The sequence below is a fragment of the Prionailurus viverrinus genome, chromosome A2 (assembly GCF_022837055.1).
Source record: "Prionailurus viverrinus isolate Anna chromosome A2, UM_Priviv_1.0, whole genome shotgun sequence".
NCBI classification, from domain to species: domain Eukaryota; kingdom Metazoa; phylum Chordata; class Mammalia; order Carnivora; family Felidae; genus Prionailurus; species Prionailurus viverrinus.
In genome coordinates, this window is record NC_062562.1 from 100145344 (window position 1) to 100163868 (window position 18525).

Here is an 18525-nt window from a genome sequence, read left to right on the forward strand (position 1 = left end):
TGGATTATTTGAAGGTGTGTGTGTGTGTGTGTGTGTGTGTGTGTGTGTGTGTGTGTGTGTTGAGCTATATAACTTCTTGATATATTTTGTATATTAACCCCTGATAGGATACATCATTCGCAAATGTCTTCTCCCATTCAGTAGATTGCCTTCTCGTTTTGGTGGTGGTTTCCTTCACTGTGCAAATTTAGCTGCAGTTTTTAAAATATTTTTAATGGGGGGCCTGGGTGGCTCAGTCGGTTAAGCGTCTGACTTCGGCTCAGGTTGTGATCTCACAGTCCATGGGTTCGAGCCCCACATCAGGCTCTGTGCTGACAGCTCAGAGCCTGGAGCCTGTTTCAGATTCTCTGTCTCCCTCTTTCTCTGACCCTCCCCTGTTCATGCTCTCTCTCTGTCTCAAAAATAAATAAACATTAAAAATATTTTTTAAATAAAATATTTTTAATGTTTATTTATTATTTTTGAGAGAGAGGCAGAGTGCAAGAGGAGAGGGAGAGAGAAAGGGAGACACAGACTCTGAAGCAGGCTCCAGGCTCTGAGCTGTCAGCACAAAGCCCAATGCAGGGCTTGAACTCACTAACTGTGAGATCATGACCTGAGCCAAAGTCGGACGCTTAACCGACTGAGCCACCCAGGTGCCCTGGTTGCCTTTTCTTATCTCTCAAATCTTTGATTTTCTGTTTTGTAAAATAAGGGAATAATGGTACCTCATATGACTGATATAAGGATTGAATGAAATAATATACTATATCCAGTAAGTGTGCAATAAAAGTTAGCTGTTTTATTGATAGTGTTACATATATTGTTCGCTATTATTATTATTATCATCATCATCATCACTAAGAACAAACTAATATTTTCTGTATTTATTCTATGGCCCTAAACTAGCTGGATTTGTTGTAGTTAAATGTGAAAAGTCTGTCTAATCCAAGTTCTTTTTTCTTTTGTTGATACAACTGTCTTCCAAAATATTCCTTTGGGGCTAAAATTCTCCATACTTGGTTTAAACCAAAAAGATGAGGTTTTTTTTTTTTTCAAGGCAAATGGATAAAATCAGTTAAACCTTGCTGAGTTATGGGAAAAGGGGGAAAAGAGTACTTTTCATTGCTTTAGAAAAACAATCTCATAGAAGTATCTAAAGACTAGTGTAAACAAAATAATTTCAGTTAGGCATAATAATGATTCTCAAGGAGAAAATTTAAATTAGCAACATTGGAAATGTAGAGGGTTTTTTAGTCTAGTGTTTTATTTACTCTAAATTTATTAAATTTAAGCTTGTTAAGGGGAAAATTCATGTTCAGATAGGATACTGGAGATGACAAATAGAAAATCTCCTACAGCAACATAGTATGGAACAACTAGTGGGAAAGCCATTGTCTAAGAAGATATCCTTTCCTGTACAAAAGTGTCCAGTAACCAGCTCTATAGTACCTCATTGACTTAACCCTAGAAAGAGTTTTGACACAGTTTTAAAATATAAATTAGCAAACTCTTTGAAGAACAGACCTAAGGTATACTTTGGGTCGTATTTTAACCGTGACACCACAGCTGGGTCTACATATAGTGTGGTAGGAATATCATTATTCAAAATACCCCCCTCCTATGGAAACTGATGTCAGACCTGGTCAGGTGACTTACATTGGCCAACATGAAACATGGGTGAAAATGGTATGTGCCATATCTGTGCAAAAGCTTTAAAAGCCATCATGTGGCTTTGCCCTCTTTCTTTTCCCTCTGTCACAGACAATGTAATGTCCCAGGTGGGGAACTGTTTTTTTCAGTTGGAGTCCCAGAATGAAGAAAATAATGTGCAGAGTCACAGGTAGCCAGTGACAGATGAATAGTAGAAGCAAGAAATAAACTTTTTTTTTGCAAGCTCACTGAGATTTTAAGATTTCTCATTCTTGCAATATAACTTAAGCTAAGCCCCCCCCCCACATAATACATTGTCCCCCAACACAAATATACATTATACACCCATCCCCACGCACATCATATATAGTGGTGCTTTCTGCAAATTGGGGCTTGTATTGGCCAGCCCTACAGATACATGACTCAAACTTGAAAAAGGTTTCTGTTCTCCTCAACAATAACAAACTAGGAGGATGAGAGGCAGGGAAAAGATAGGGAGAGGATGCTGTTGGTGGGTAGAAAAGACCAGAAATCTGAGTCTACTTCCAGATTAACTTTTGGCCATTTTTGAGAGCCTATGGTCAATTCAAATTTTACTTAGGAACCCCCATGAAAACTTGAATGTCTGTGTTTATCTTTGTGCCACCAGTAGGCCTAACCCAACACAACAAATAGTATATACTTATTTAATTTAATTATACTTAATATAATTAAATTAAATAAATGACTGGTAATGGCACTGACCATAGAAAACAGAGGCATTTTTTTCTCCCTGAATTATGATGAATCTATGAAATTAACGCCATGGATATATTCCTAGAGAAAATATTCTTAGAGACTCTCTGGTTGAGGGGAAGAAATAGGATGGTAAGGGAATGGTAGGGAAGGATAAGAGAACTGGATGGCATCATCTAAGCGATTTGGATTAATTGCAATTAAAAAAATAGATGACAAAAGAACATAGCAGTTAGTAGGTCCTTAAAAGAGCTTCAAAAAGTGTCAGGTTTGTCTGGGAATGTTTCCAATAATAATGCATGTTGCCATACATTAAAGAGGCTAAAGATAATCTATAGCTCACAAAAAAGAACACATCTGAAGGTATTAGGCCATGTGTAATTTTCTTGGGTAACAATTTCAAAGAATTCTGTAAGTCTGTGGAATCCATTAAGTAAATTGTATGAACTCTCTTAAAGTCAAATTGTTTATTAATAATATTTTATAGAAGGTCAGAATTTGAGTATTTTTATTAAATATATCTTTGGCTTTCATTTTTTAAAAATCATAATTTAAATAACCATGGTTTGGGCTCATCAAGCAGTTTAAACTGTTTTTGAAAAGTTTTGGGTTCAATAAAGCCCAAGCTGCTTTTTTGCCAAGCACCTTTTCCTCTCATTTTAAAAACCATATGTATTTTAAGGGAAATTTAACCCATGTGTTTTTGATTCATTTAAATTTAAATAATCAAAATGGTGTTTTTTATAAGCTGGTTGATGTCAAAGAAGCTTTTTGAGCCTTTTAAAGAAACTTTTATTCTAAAAACAAGAAGCAATGATTTGCCAAGTATAAATGCATTTCAACACCAAGAGGCTTGTATTCATTTGTAACTGCAAACCTCTGAATCTGAGTCCCTTCTATATCTGGCAGAGATAGATCATTCCTGTTCTGTAACGTATTGGGGCCTGAACTCCCCAGAGCTAGCTAGCTTTTCAATGAAATAAATGTATTAAGGCTGTAAAAATAAGAAAAATGGTGATGATTGTTAAAGTGTTTTAAGAAATCATTGGTGCTACAAGAGTCTGTTTAGCCAAATAGAAAGTGTTTTCCTTATCTGTGATACATTTATTTATTGAGTTTCTGTTATGGATATGGCACTTGGTGTCAGGAAAGATACTAAGATGAACATCTTTGGAGTTCCTTATCCCAAATTAAGAGGAGGACCTCAGAAGTTTGCTTTTTCATTTGTTAAAATAGGGAGAGCCCTAGAAAGTCCAATTGGCTGGTATTTTGGTGGAGAGAGAACTGGGATTTGGGTTTTGGAATTTTTAGAGATGAGGGTGATATTCTCAGGGATTTGGATTAAGAAAAAAGAGGGGACAGAGTTTATCAGGCAGATGGTACTGCCTTTTCTTTCTCCCACTTCTGTCTTTCTCTAGGGCAGGAGCAGTTGCTCAGATGACTGACCAAATCACAATGTCCTGTAAGCTGTTATGTACTGAAGCTTAAGAGGCACTTATTTTAAATCTTCAGATATCCTCTCTAAATCTCTAAATTTGAAGTTGACTTAAATGTCAGATGAATAGGTCCCTCACCTCTCTCCACTCTTGTTCTCAGTAGCTTCTTTTCAGGCCTATAAATATTCATAGCATCCAACTTATGAATCGTTCAGAGGGTAACTAGGATAGCACTTTGCTCTTTGTCTCACTCTCTGGAAATTTGCTCTGGACAAAAAATTATTTTGTTGCCCTCCTCTTGCAGAGATGGGGAGGAGTGAGGGTTAGGGAAAGGAGATAGAAGAAGCTTTGCTCCAAAATTTGACCTAATTCAATGTAAAGACAAAACTCCTGAAAAAGATCAAAGTCCAGTTACATGACTTCTACCATGTTTTTATGGACCTCAGTGTGTACCTAGAGTAGGATGATTCTTTTTTTTTTTTTTTTTTTTTTTTATTTTTTTTTTTTATGAAATTTATTGACAAATTGGTTTCCATACAACACCCAGTGCTCATCCCAAAAGGTGCCCTCCTCAATACCCATCACCCACCCTCTCCTCCCTCCCACCCCCCATCAACCCTCAGTTTGTTCTCAGTTTTTAAGTCTCTTATGCTTTGGCTCTCTCCCATTCTAACCTCTTTTTTTTTTTTTTTTTTTTTCCTTCCCCTCCCCAATGGGTTCCTGTGAAGTTTCTCAGGATCCACATAAGAGTGAAACCATATGGTATCTGTCTTTCTCTGTATGGCTTATTTCACTTAGCATCACACTCTCCAGTTCCATCCACGTTGCTACGAAAGGCCATATTTCATTTTTTCTCATTGCCACGTAGAATTCCATTGTGTATATAAACCACAGTTTCTTTATCCATTCATCAGTTGATGGACATTTAGGCTCTTTCCATAATTTGGCTATTGTTGAGAGTGCTGCTATGAACATTGGGGTACACGTGGCCCTATGCATCAGTGCTCCTGTATCCCTTGGATAAATTCCTAGCAGTGCTATTGCTGGGTCATAGGGTAGGTCTATTTTTAATTTTCTGAGGAACCTCCACACTGCTTTCCAGAGCGGCTGCACCAATTTGCATTCCCACCAACAGTGCAAGAGGGTTCCCGTTTCTCCACATCCTCGCCAGCATCTATAGTCTCCGGATTTGTTCATTTTGGCCACTCTGACTGGCGTGAGGTGATACCTGAGTGTGGTTTTGATTTGTATTTCCCTGATAAGGAGCGACGCTGAACATCTTTTCATGTGCCTGTTGGCCATCCGGATGTCTTCTTTAGAGAAGTGTCTATTCATGTTTTCTGCCCATTTCTTCACTGGGTTATTTGTTTTTCGGGTGTGGAGTTTGGTGAGCTCTTTATAGATTTTGGATACTAGCCCTTTGTCCGATATGTCATTTGCGAATATCTTTTCCCATTCCGTTGGTTGCCTTTTAGTTTTGTTGGTTGTTTCCTTGGCTGTGCAGAAGCTTTTTATCTTCATAAGGTCCCAGTAATTCACTTTTGCTTTTAATTCCCTTGCCTTTGGGGATGTGTCCAGTAAGAGATTGCTACGGCTGAGGTCAGAGAGGTCTTTTCCTGCTTTCTCCTCTAAGGTTTTGATGGTTTCCTGTCTCACATTTAGGTCCTTTATCCATTTTGAGTTTATTTTTGTGAATGGTGTGAGAAAGTGGTCTAGTTTCAACCTTCTGCATGTTGCTGTCCAGTTCTCCCAGCACCATTTGTTAAAGAGGCTGTCTTTTTTCCATTGGATGTTCTTTCCTGCTTTGTCAAAGATGAGTTGGCCATACGTTTGTGGGTCTAGTTCTGGGGTTTCTATTCTATTCCATTGGTCTATGTGTCTGTTTTGGTGCCAATACCATGCTGTCTTGATGATGACAGCTTTGTAGTAGAGGCTAAAGTCTGGGATTGTGATGCCTCCTGCTTTGGTCTTCTTCTTCAAAATTCCTTTGGCTATTCGGGGCCTTTTGTGGTTCCATATGAATTTTAGGATTGCTTGTTCTAGTTTCGAGAAGAATGCTGGTGCAATTTTGATTGGGATTGCATTGAATGTGTAGATAGCTTTGGGTAGTATTGACATTTTGACAATATTTATTTTTCCAATCCATGAGCAGGGGGTGTCTTTCCATTTCTTTAAATCTTCTTCAATTTCCTTCATAAGCTTTCTATAATTTTCAGCATACAGATCCTTTACATCTTTGGTTAGATTTATTCCTAGGTATTTTATACTTCTTGGTGCAATTGTGAATGGGATCAGTTTCTTTATTTGTCTTTCTGTTGCTTCATTGTTAGTGTATAAGAATGCAACTGATTTCTGTACATTGATTTTGTATCCTGCAACTTTGCTGAATTCCTGTATCAGTTCTAGCAGACTTTTGGTGGAGTCTATCGGATTTTCCATGTATAATATCATGTCATCTGCAAAAAGCGAAAGCTTGACTTCATCTTTGCCAATTTTGATGCCTTTGATCTCCTTTTGTTGTCTGATTGCTGATGCTAGAACTTCCAGCACTATGTTAAACAGCAGCGGTGAGAGTGGGCATCCTTGTCGTGTTCCTGATCTCAGGGAAAAAGCTCTCAGTTTTTCCCCGTTGAGGATGATGTTAGCTGTGGGCTTTTCATAAATGGCTTTTATGATCTTTAAGTATGTTCCTTCTATCCCGACTTTCTCAAGGGTTTTTATTAAGAAAGGGTGCTGGATTTTGTCGAAGGCCTTTTCTGCATCGATTGACAGGATCATATGGTTCTTCTCTTTTTTTTTGTTAATGTGATGTATCACGTTGATTGATTTGCGAATGTTGAACCAGCCCTGCATCCCAGGAATGAATCCCACTTGATCATGGTGAATAATTCTTTTTATATGCCGTTGAATTCGATTTGCTAGTACCTTATTGAGAATTTTTGCATCCATATTCATCAGGGATATTGGCCTGTAGTTCTCTTTTTTTACTGGGTCTCTGTCTGGTTTAGTAATCAAAGTAATACTGGCTTCATAGAATGAGTCTGGAAGTTTTCCTTCCCTTTCTATTTCTTGGAATAGCTTGAGAAGGATAGGTATTATCTCTGCTTTAAACGTCTGGTAGAACTCCCCTGGGAAGCCATCTGGTCCTGGACTCTTATTTGTTGGGAGATTTTTGATAACCGATTCAATTTCTTCGCTGGTTATGGGTCTGTTCAAGCTTTCTATTTCCTCCTGATTGAGTTTTGGAAGAGTGTGGTTGTTCAGGAATTTGTCCATTTCTTCCAGGTTGTCCAGTTTGTTGGCATATAATTTTTCATAGTATTCCCTGATAATTGTTTGTATCTCTGAGGGATTGGTTGTAATAATTCCATTTTCATTCATGATTTTATCTATTTGGGTCATCTCCCTTTTCTTTTTGAGAAGCCTGGCTAGAGGTTTGTCAATTTTGTTTATTTTTTCAAAAAACCAACTCTTGGTTTCGTTGATCTGCTCTACAGTTTTTTTAGTTTCTATATTGTTTATTTCTGCCCTGATCTTTATTATTTCTCTTCTTCTGCTGGGCTTAGGCTGCCTTTGCTGTTCTGCTTCTAGTTCCTTTAGGTGTGCTGTTAGATTTTGTATTTGGGATTTTTCTTGTTTCTTGAGATAGGCCTGGATTGCAATGTATTTTCCTCTCAGGACTGCCTTTGCTGCGTCCCAAAGCGTTTGGATTGTTGTATTTTCATTTTCATTTGTTTCCATATATTTTTTAATTTCTTCTCTAATTGCCTGGTTGACCCACTCATTCGTTAGTAGGGTGTTCTTTAACCTCCATGCTTTTGGAGGTTTTCCAGACTTTTTTCTGTGGTTGATTTCAAGCTTCATAGCATTGTGGTCTGAAAGTAAGCATGGTATAATTTCAATTCTTGTAAACTTATGAAGGGCTGTTTTGTGACCCAGTATATGATCTATCTTTGAGAATGTTCCATGTGCACTCGAGAAGAAAGTATATTCTGTTGCTTTGGGATGCAGAGTTCTAAATATATCTGTCAAGTCCATCTGATCCAATGTCTCATTCAGGGCCCTTGTTTCTTTATTGACCGTGTGTCTAGATGATCTATCCATTTCTGTAAGTGGTGTATTAAAGTCCCCTGCAATTACCACATTCTTATCAATAAGGTTGCTTATGTTTATGAGTAATTGTTTTATATATTTGGGGGCTCCGGTATTCGGTGCATAGACATTTATAATTGTTAGCTCTTCCTGATGGATAGACCCTGTAACTATTATATAATGTCCTTCTTCATCTCTTGTTACAGCCTTTAATTTAAAGTCTAGTTTGTCTGATATAAGTATGGCTACTCCAGCTTTCTTTTGGCTTCCAGTCGCATGATAAATAGTTCTCCATCCCCTCACTCTCAATCTAAAGGTGTCCTCAGGTCTAAAATGAGTCTCTTGTAGACAGCAAATAGATGGGTCTTGTTTTTTTATCCATTCTGATACCCTATGTCTTTTGGTTGGCGCATTTAATCCATTTACATTCAGTGTTATTATAGAAAGATACGGGTTTAGAGTCATTGTGATGTCTGTATGTTTTATGCTTGTAGTGATGTCTCTGGGACTTTGTCTCACAGGGTCCCCCTTAGGATCTCTTGTAGGGCTGGTTTAGTGGTGACAAATTCCTTCAGTTTTTGTTTGGGAAGACCTTTATCTCTCCTTCTATTCTAAATGACAGACTTGCTGGATAAAGGATTCTCGGCTGCATATTTTTTCTGTCTAGCACCCTGAAGATCTCGTGCCAATTCTTTCTGGCCTGCCAAGTTTCAAAAGAGAGATCAGTCACGAGTCTTATAGGTCTCCCTTTATATGTGAGGGCACGCTTACCCCTTGCTGCTTTCAGAATTTTCTCTTTATCCTTGTATTTTGCCAGTTTCACTATGCTATGTCGTGCAGAAGATCGATTCAAGTTACGTCTGAAGGGAGTTCTCTGTGCCTCTTGGATTTCAGTGCCTTTTTCCTTCCCCAGTTCAGGGAAGTTCTCGGCTATGATTTCTTCAAGTACCCCTTCAGCACCTTTCCCTCTCTCTTCCTCCTCTGGGATACCAATTATGCGTATATTATTTCTTTTTAGTGTATCACTTAGTTCTCTAATTTTCCCCTCATACTCCTGGATTTTTTTATCTCTCTTTTTCTCAGCTTCCTCTTTTTCCATAACTTTATCTTCTAGTTCACCTATTCTCTCCTCTGCCTCTTCAAGCCGAGCTGTGGTGGTTTCCATTTTGTTATGCATTTCGTTTAAAGCGTTTTTCAGCTCCTCGTGACTGTTCCTTAGTCCCTTGATCTCTGTAGCAAGAGATTCTCTGCTGTCCTGTATACTGTTTTCAAGCCCAGCGATTAATTTTATGACTATTATTCTAAATTCACTTTCTGTTATATTATTTAAATCCTTTTTGATCAGCTCATTAGCTGTTGTTATTTCCTGGAGATTCTTCTGAGGGGAGTTCTTCCGCTTGGTCATTTTGGATAGTCCCTGGAGTGGTGCGGACCTGCAGGGCACTTCCCCTGTGCTGTAGTGTATAACTGGAGTTGGTGGGCGGGGCCGCAGTCAGACCTGATGTCTGTCCCCAGCCCACCGCTGGAGCCACGGTCAGACTGGTGTGTGCCTTCTCTTCCCCTCTCCTAGGGGCGGGATTCACTGTGGGGTGGTGTGGCTCGTCTGGGCTACTTGCACCGTGCCAGGCTTGTGATGCTGGGGATCTGGCGTATTAGCTGGGGTGGGTAGGCAAGGTGCTCGGGGGCAGGAGGGGCAGGCTTAGATCGCTTCTCCTTAGGTGATCCACTTCAGGAGGGGCCCTGTGGCAGCGGGAGGGAGTCAGATCCGCTGCCGGAGGTTTGGCTCCGCCGAAGCGCAGAGTTGGGTGTTTGCGCGGAGCGAGCAAGTTCCCCGGCAGGAACAGGTTCTCTTTGGGATTTCGGCTGGGGGATGGGCGGGGGAGATGGCGCTGGCGAGCGCCTTTGTTCCCCACCAAACTGAGCTCTGTTGTCAGGGGGCTCAGCAGCTCTCCCTCCCTTTGTCCTCCAGCCTTCCCGCTTTCCGAGCAGAGCTGTTAACTTATGACCTCCCAGACGCTAAGTCGCGCTTGTTGTGGGAACACAGTCCGTCAGGCCCCTCCGCTTTTGCAAGCCAGACTCGGTGGCTGTGCTTGGCCGGCGAGCCGCCCCTCCGCCCCGGCTCCCTCCCGCCAGTCCGTGGAGCGCGCACCGCCTCGCCGCCCTTCCTACCCTCTTCCGTGGGCCTCTCGTCTGCGTTTGGCTCCGGCGACTCCGTTCTGCTAATCCTCTGGCGGTTTTCTGGGTTATTTAGGCAGATGTAGATGGAATCTAAGTGATCAGCAGGACGTGCGGTGAGCCCAGCGTCCTCCTAAGCCGCCATCTTGCCGCCCTCTCGAGTAGGATGATTCTTAAGTAGCTGCTACTTAGCAAGACTTTGTAATGAGCCTCATTTCTTAGACACATAGAACTTTGCATGTTGTCAAACAAAAACAATTTATTTGCTTAAACATATGATTGTGCAGGCTGTGCAGTACACATCCTATGTGTGCTTTGTGTATAAATGAAGTGTCCAGGGAGAGATTTCAGACTTGTCTGGTTTCAGGTGTTCATGTGATGGCATAAGTGATTCTCTCTCTCTCTCTCTCCCTCCCTCCCTCTCTCTCTCTCTCTCCCTCCCTCCCTCCCTCTGTCACACACGCATGACACACACACACACACACACACACACACACACACACCTCCCAATACTTTTCTTCCTCTACCCTGAGAGTTAGGTATACTTGTATCTAAAAAGAGCTAAGGTATAGTTTTATTAGGAAATGAGCATAAGAACCTCTGCCACTGTTTTAGATGAGCAGCCCTAAGCACATCATCCTCAAATAGAGAATATACAAGTAATAGCAGAGCATAATGAAATTAAAAATCCCAGACTAATTATTACTGCTCTGTCTTAGATCATGAGCCTATCTCTGAACTAAACATACTGACTTGGAGACTAGAATGTTCTGGTGGGCCAGGCATGAGTCTTGGTTAATTCTCAGAATTGAGGGGTGGATTCAGCCCCACCTGAACCACATGAAGTAAGAGTGGGAAGGGATAGTTTCCATAGAGAATCAATAATGGAGGCAAAATGGCCAAATATCTGTCACCTGATATTTTTCATTTGTTACTGAGCCAAATTGTCCCCAAACCCTATTTACATCTATTTCTATTAAATTTAACCTGCTTGGTTTTCTACTGGCCTTCTAGGGCACCGAGATAAATTTGAATCTCTGTTATCTTTCAAATAAGTCATATTAAGCAAGGCAGAAGTTAATCTATATCCAGACTACTACATAAATATTGAATAAAGCCAGACCAAAAATTGTTGTGACACTCAACTAGCTTCATGTTGACATAATTTCTTTAATGGTTGTTTAACAAACACTTAGTAGGTGCCAAACATAAAATTACATTCATTAATACTCTGGTTATTATTGTTCAATCAGCCTAAAATTCATTTATACTTATTACTATCCAGTCTATATTTTTTATGTTCTACCCAAGGATATCACTTGATTCAATTTACATGACCATTTTGAATGTGAAATTATGTGTCAGAGATTGTGCTACCTTTGGAACTACAAAGGAGCCTAGTGGGGAAGAGAAACATGCAAAAGAACAAAACAAGATTAAAATAAAGTATAATCGGGGTGCCTGGGTGGCTCAGTTGGTTGAGCGTCCGACTTCAGCTCAGGTCATGATCTCGTGGTCCGTGGGTTCGAGCCCCGCATCGGGCTCTGTGCTGACAGCTCAGAGCCTGGAGCCTGCTTCCAATTCTGTGTCTCCCTCTCTCTCTGCCCCTCCCCCACTCACACTCTGTCCCTCTCTCCTTCAAAAATAAATAAACATTAAAAAATTTTAAATAAAATATGATCAAATGAACACAAATCATTAGATTCTTAGACATATTTACTGTTAAAGTAAATGGATTTATGGACTAACAATGTATTTAACCCTATTAAAATGACACATAATGACTGAGGAATCAATTTTCTTAGTTAATCCAAATTGAGTCCAAGACCCTTGCATCGTTTCCTAAATGCTCACACATCATCTGTTTAGCAAACAGCTCTAAAATTTTCTTAGAAATCAACTTCACATTTTAGACATTTCGAAAAATTATCTTCCTCACATTTCTTTTAAAATCAAGACTCTTTAGGACTCTTACTTATTTTCTGTGATGTCCCCAAAAGACTTAATGTTAACTTGAAAACCACTTCTGCCAGTTCTTTAGCACCCTGGAATATAAAGTATCTAGGGGCAGATATATTCATTCATTAAAATGAAGGAGTTCTTACTAAGTATTTATCCAAAGGATACAGGAATGCTGTTTTGAAGGGGCACATGCACCCCAATGTTTGTGCTATCGACAATAGCCGAAGTATGGAAAGAGTCCAAATGTCCATCAACTGATGAATGGATAAAGATGTGGTATATACATACAATGGAATATTACTCAGTGATCAAAAATGATGAAATCTTGCCATTTGCAGCAATGTGGATGGAACTGGAGTCCATTATGCTAAGCGGAATAAGTCAGTCAGAGAAAGACAAATATGTGAGTTCACTCATATGTGGAGTTTAAGATACAAAATAGATGAACAAAAAGGAAGGGAAGTAAAAACAACATAAAAACAGAGAGGGAGACAAACCATAAGAGACTCTTAAATACAGAGAACAAACTGAGGGTTGCTGGAGGGATTTGGGGTGGGGGAGTGGCCTAAATGGGTGAGGGGCATTAAGGAGGACACTTGTTGGAATGAGTACTGGGATGAATCACTAAATTCTATTCCTGAAATCATTATTATACTATATGTTAACTAATTTGGATGTAAATTAATAAAAAATAACAACACGACTTTAAAAAGTAGAGAAATGCTATATTCTTTTATCTTACTGCTTTTATCTCTCTAGACCAGTGGTCTTCAAACTTTAGCATTATCAGAATCATATGTAGAGTGCGGAGCCTGGCTGGGATTCTCTCTCTGTCCCTCTGTCCCTCTCCCCTGCTCACGTGTGCATTTTCTCTCTCCCTCAGAAAAAAGTTTAAAACATAGATAAAATCAGAGTTTCTCATTCAGTGGATCTGAGATGGGGCCTGTGAATTTTTGTTTCTAACATGCTCCCAGGTGATGATTATGCTACTGGTCCAGGAACCACATTTTGAGAACCACGACCCTACTATTTACATCTACCACTTAGTTTGGAAATCATTTTCCTTGCCAAAAAAGATAAAGGAAAATTAGGAATGAAATATTTCTGCTTTCTACATATAACTCAGCAACATCACACCATCTTTCCTGAATTTGTTTATCACATTTACTGATGTTTTACTTAACATCAGTAAATTTAACGAATGTTTACTGAATGCCTACTATGTGCCAACTGCTGTAATAAGCACTAAGAAAGCAAAGAAAAAACAAGTCCCCAACTCAAAGAGATGTTCGTATGGAGTTAGACTAAATAGTAAGCAAATGGAATCTCCTTGGAAAATGCTGTGTTGAAGTTTGCTAGGATTATGTGAGACCAGAGCAGCACATATGTGTGTTTTTTTAAATTGAAGTATAATTGAAACACAAGGTTACATTACTTTCAGACATATGTGTATTATTCATGAGTCTTTTATAGGGGAGGTACAGGGACAGTTCTCCTAAGAGGCAAGAATTGTTCTGTTACCAAGGGAAGTGATGCTGGGCAAACAGAATCCATATTCCATTTTGGGGGTTGGGGAAAATTTTACAGAAGAGTTAACATACTGTGAATTATTCCTATAGGTCTTTCTTAAATTTTTCTGTTTATTAACTTTTACTATAGTAGCTTTTGTTTACATGCTTTTTCTTTTTACATTTTAAGTCATTGATCATCCTACAAATAATTATAAGAAAATGAAATTTTAAAGAATTTTGAGTATCGTTTTCTCAGGAATTAGAGATAATAGACCCACATTACTACACGTACCTGCTGTTCCCTGCACTGAGTGGGAGCAGAGCCAAGGCCCTGGAATATGTTGCACAGCATCACACATGAATGACTAGGGTCCAGTTACATTTGTAATCTGGGAAGCAGAGACATGGGAGAGGAAAAGGGAATCACAAGAGATACACCATGAGCTCTGTCCGATGTTGTTCTAGAAATCCAAACCTCAAGGGGAAATTGAGTCAGAAACCAAGAAGAGTTAGGCAATGTCAAAAATTAAGGTTCTAGGTGGTACCAAAGACTTTTCTGTAAAACTTTTTTTTAGCCTCTAAGTGATTTGTTTTGGCTTTCGGCTCTACTGGGTCATGGTATACTAAAGGCTGAGTTCAGCCCTTGACATAATTTCAGGCACAATCTTTTTACTGGGTGTGAACAGGCCTGCAGCATGGTTGCCATGTAGTTTCTCACACTATGGCCTCACCTCTTCACAGGGGTACCCCAAGGCAGCACTCTCCTTCCTCTTAAGAATAACAGGAGATTATAGGCAATGGAAGAGAAAATTCCACAGTTTTTAATTTTTTTTTTTACATTTATTTTTGAGAGACAGAGAGAGATACAGCACTAGTCAGGGAGGGATAGAGAAAGGGAGACACAGAATCCGAAGCAGCCTCCAGGCTCTGAGCCGTCAGCACAGAGCCCGACATGGGGCTTGAACTCATGAACCATGAGGTCATGACCTGAGCCGAAGTCAGATGCTTAACTGACTGAGCCACCCAGGCACCCCAAGAAAATTCCAGAGTTTTGTCTTGTACACATTACTTTTACCTATAAAGGTAAGAGATATAAGGTATTTCAAGCCTTTAGCTTCTGTAGCCCATGTGATCTTTCTTTCTCTCTGATATGCACACACATGAGAATATGTAATAAAAACTGCAATTACCTCTGGGTAATTGGGTCATCATCACTTAACAAGTATTTATTTAGTATCTACTAAGTGCCAGGTCCATTTTAGGTGCTTGGGATGTGCTAATGAATAAAATAATCAAGAATACTCCCTGTCCTTGTAAAGCTTACTTTCTGGTGGTGTTTTTGTACATCCCATGTGAGTGAAAGTATCAGATTTTCCCCTGAAATGATATTTAACTGGGAAGGGGTCCAGTTAATAAAGTGGGAGAACCGCAAGGAACATGATGTAGACAAGTGGCTTCTCTGAGCAGTAGAGTACGTAGAAAGGGCATGAGTGACAGAGATAAATTCACTTTGCAGTTTTGTTTGGTGTAAAACCATCTATCTTTTGAACAAAAATGGAAAAAACTTAATTAAAATAGGAAACATACAAATAGGCAGATTTAATAAATGAAGCCATTTTCTTTTTCCTCCCAATAAATATGTTTCTGCTTTTCAGGTTTTAACAAAATCCGCCTACTAATCAGTTGGTCAGTCAGTCAACGCCTTATGCTCATAGTTTCATGGTAGGGCACTTGTCAGATAAGAATCCCATTTCTTTTTTCTTACATGGTTTCAAGAGCTGTCTGGCAGACAGGCTATTGAATTGAATTCAGGGATGCTTTCATATTAGTGCCATGAAACAGGCAATTCACCATATCTCCACAAGCCACATTACTGACCCCCAATGAATGATATTTGACAGAAACAGTAAAGAGTGTCTTATCTAGCATCTAACAAGCATTGCTTTTCCCAGGATGGGCAGAGAAGGGGATGCTGAAGGGAGGCATCACATGTAAGTCTTAGTATCACTGAGTAATCACAAAGAGTACATTGTAAGTAAGTCAGCCCACGACAATCATTGTGGCTAGAAAGCTTATACTATGGCATCTGTCCTTGAAGTGAAATTCCATTTCAAGTGCAAAAGAATAACAAGTCCCATTCTCTGGAAACTCTGAAAAAGGGAGCCCATTTATTCCTGGAGAAGGGGAACTGGTCCCTGAAACTATGTAGAAGACCAGAATGGATATGTGAGTGGACTTTGTTGCCAAGTCTTGTGGGATCACAGGGCCAGAGTTGCTAGCAAGTATTTACCATGGGGAAAAGTATTTTGTCCTGGGTTTTCCATTCAATTATAGGTGTGATGTTTCAGAAATGCCCACAAAAGTACTGTAGCAAAAAGACCTTAGATGGGGACAATTAGCTAGTCAGTTAACACTTCTGCTAGCTGCTGTTTTCTGTTGGACACAGACTGAAGCCTTAGTGTAGGTAGATAATCTCATCCTGAGACAGAGGAAGACTTTTCTAATTCTTAACGGTGTCCTTTGGGACTTGTGTTAGAGTTTCATAGGGTATCACTGGGAATCAGCTGCAGATTTCCACAGAATTCTTTATTGTGAAAATTGCTACATCAAATGAACAATGAATTGGTTCACAGCTACTTTGGGGCAGATGGGTGGGAAGTATCACAATAGTTGTTTCCCAATTTACAAACCAGTAGGAATTTTTTCTCTTGAAAAATTGGACACATAGGTAGCTATAACTAGTCTGATGTTTAGCCTTTCATTCTATTACAGTGTTTTGTGTGCTAGCATCAGTGGAGAATGGGTTTGGGCAGGGTTGACACTATTTTATAGAATGATTATTAAAAGTCTGTATGGGATAAAAATTCAAAACAAATAATTTTCCTAGAGTTGTAGATTCAAACTAAAATTAAATCCACAGTTATTTTACTGTGGCTAGAGGTGGTAATCAAAGATTAAGTGGATTTGCCTCACTGGGGGTCCCCACTTACCACCAAAGCACCTCTAATCTCTGGATTGAGCCCTATTCCTGTAATGTAACTCATTTGGTTCTTTCACACTCCCCCCCCCCCCCTTCAACTCTAATAGATTCCTGTGGCTTTTGTGTTATATTTTCATTGTTCTGATCAAATAATTATTCCCATCCCATCTTGCTCATGTTTCTTTGCATCATCATCTCCTTTGTTGTGCAAGATTTAAACTTGCATGCACTCCCTCTCCTCTCCTCCATACTAATCCCACCCAGGAATCATTCTGTGGATGAATAAAAGGTGTTGACTGTTCAGTATGTTTTCTGTGTATTGTCAGCTACTTTATTACTGCCTCTCTTCAGTTCTTTGCTGCTAAGAATGTGGAGATGTTCATTTAAATCTCTAGGCTTCTGTCAAGTCACAATGGAATGGATGCCTGAGATCGGGTGGATGCTTTGAGTAAAACTGAAAGCTGCGTCTAACTTGTGTCAGCAGCTAAGTGGTGCAGAATGCAGAAATACCATCCTCAGAGGATACAGAAAAAGCCTCTTCAGAGTGGGACTATTTTCCCAGAAATATGAAACTTACTAATTTCTAGTGTCCAGGGATTTATAATCATAGTGAATGAATAGAAATTTAAGATTTTGTAGTTGTCATTCAAAGAATATTGGAGATCCAAGGTATGTTCTCAAAGTGCAAGCACAAACTGTGTTCATCCCAGTACTCTCTTCTCTGTGAAATGTCCATCAATATCATTTATTTTTTTCGGAGCATATCTCAGTTTGGAGTCCTAGGAAACATCATTCAGGGGCATCTGGATGGTTCAGTCAGTTAAACGTCTGACTCTTGGCTTCAGCTCAGGTCATGATGTCATGGTTCCTGAGTTCAAGCCCCATGTCGGGTTCTGCACTGGCACTGTGGAGTCTGCTTGGGATTCTCTCTCCCCCCTCTCTCTCTGCCTTTCTCTCTCAAAAATAAATAAACATTTTTAAAAAAAGAAACATCATTGAAATAGCCATTAAAAGGAGGGAGGTGAACATTATGCCAAGGAAAGATATGTCTGCTATCATGTTTAACATATATTCAGTGTGTATTATGTAATCCAATTGTGTTATACACACACCAGACACACACACATAACCCAGAGAACAAACAATTAAATTTCATACACCAAAACATTAGCTGGGGATATCTCTAAGGGCTAGGATTACAGAGGATTCTTATATTTTTCTTTATGGTCATCTCTATTTTCACAATGAATGAAAATAATATTATATATTACAAATTAAACCATAGACAATTGACTTCATACATAGAGGGCCTCCAAGGGTATGAGACTTAACATTAGGAACAGAACAAAAAGCCCATGTTACACTTGTATGATTTCAAAAGGAGTAACTTACAGGTTTCATAATGATTCACTGGTTCTGAAGGTGAAAACAAGTTCTGATACATTTCAAATTAATTTCATTGAGGCTTTCAGTGTGCCCATTTAGTGTTCCAATGTTTTGCTTATATCTAACACTAGTTTCAGATGGTGTGGGAAGGAAAAAACAAAGTTTTTTTTAAGCCAGTGTCATCACATTTTATCCTCAAATTTGGAAACAAAAGTTTATTGTGCCCTTCTTCTATACATACATGTATGCCCTTCTTTTGAGATACTTAAAGAATGTTTTTCTATTTCCTCTTATGCCTTTTTGAAAGTTGGATCTTTTTAAAAATTTATTTAGTGTTTTTTGATCTCCTTCCAAAAGCTTTATGACAGCTGAGTTTAAGTGGCTGCTTCAGGCTACAGAAGTCAAAAGATGAAATTGAATTATGCTTCCAGGATTAGCATACAAAATCAAGAAAAATTTCATTCATTATGATTAATTAATCCAGAGGCACAGTGGTAGTATTATGATTATATTGTATCTGGAACTTGGCATATTTTCAACTGACATTTACATGGTAAAGGAGAAAAGGGAATGGTAACTCTGTGCCTGGCAAACTGCTCAGTAATAGACAGGCTGG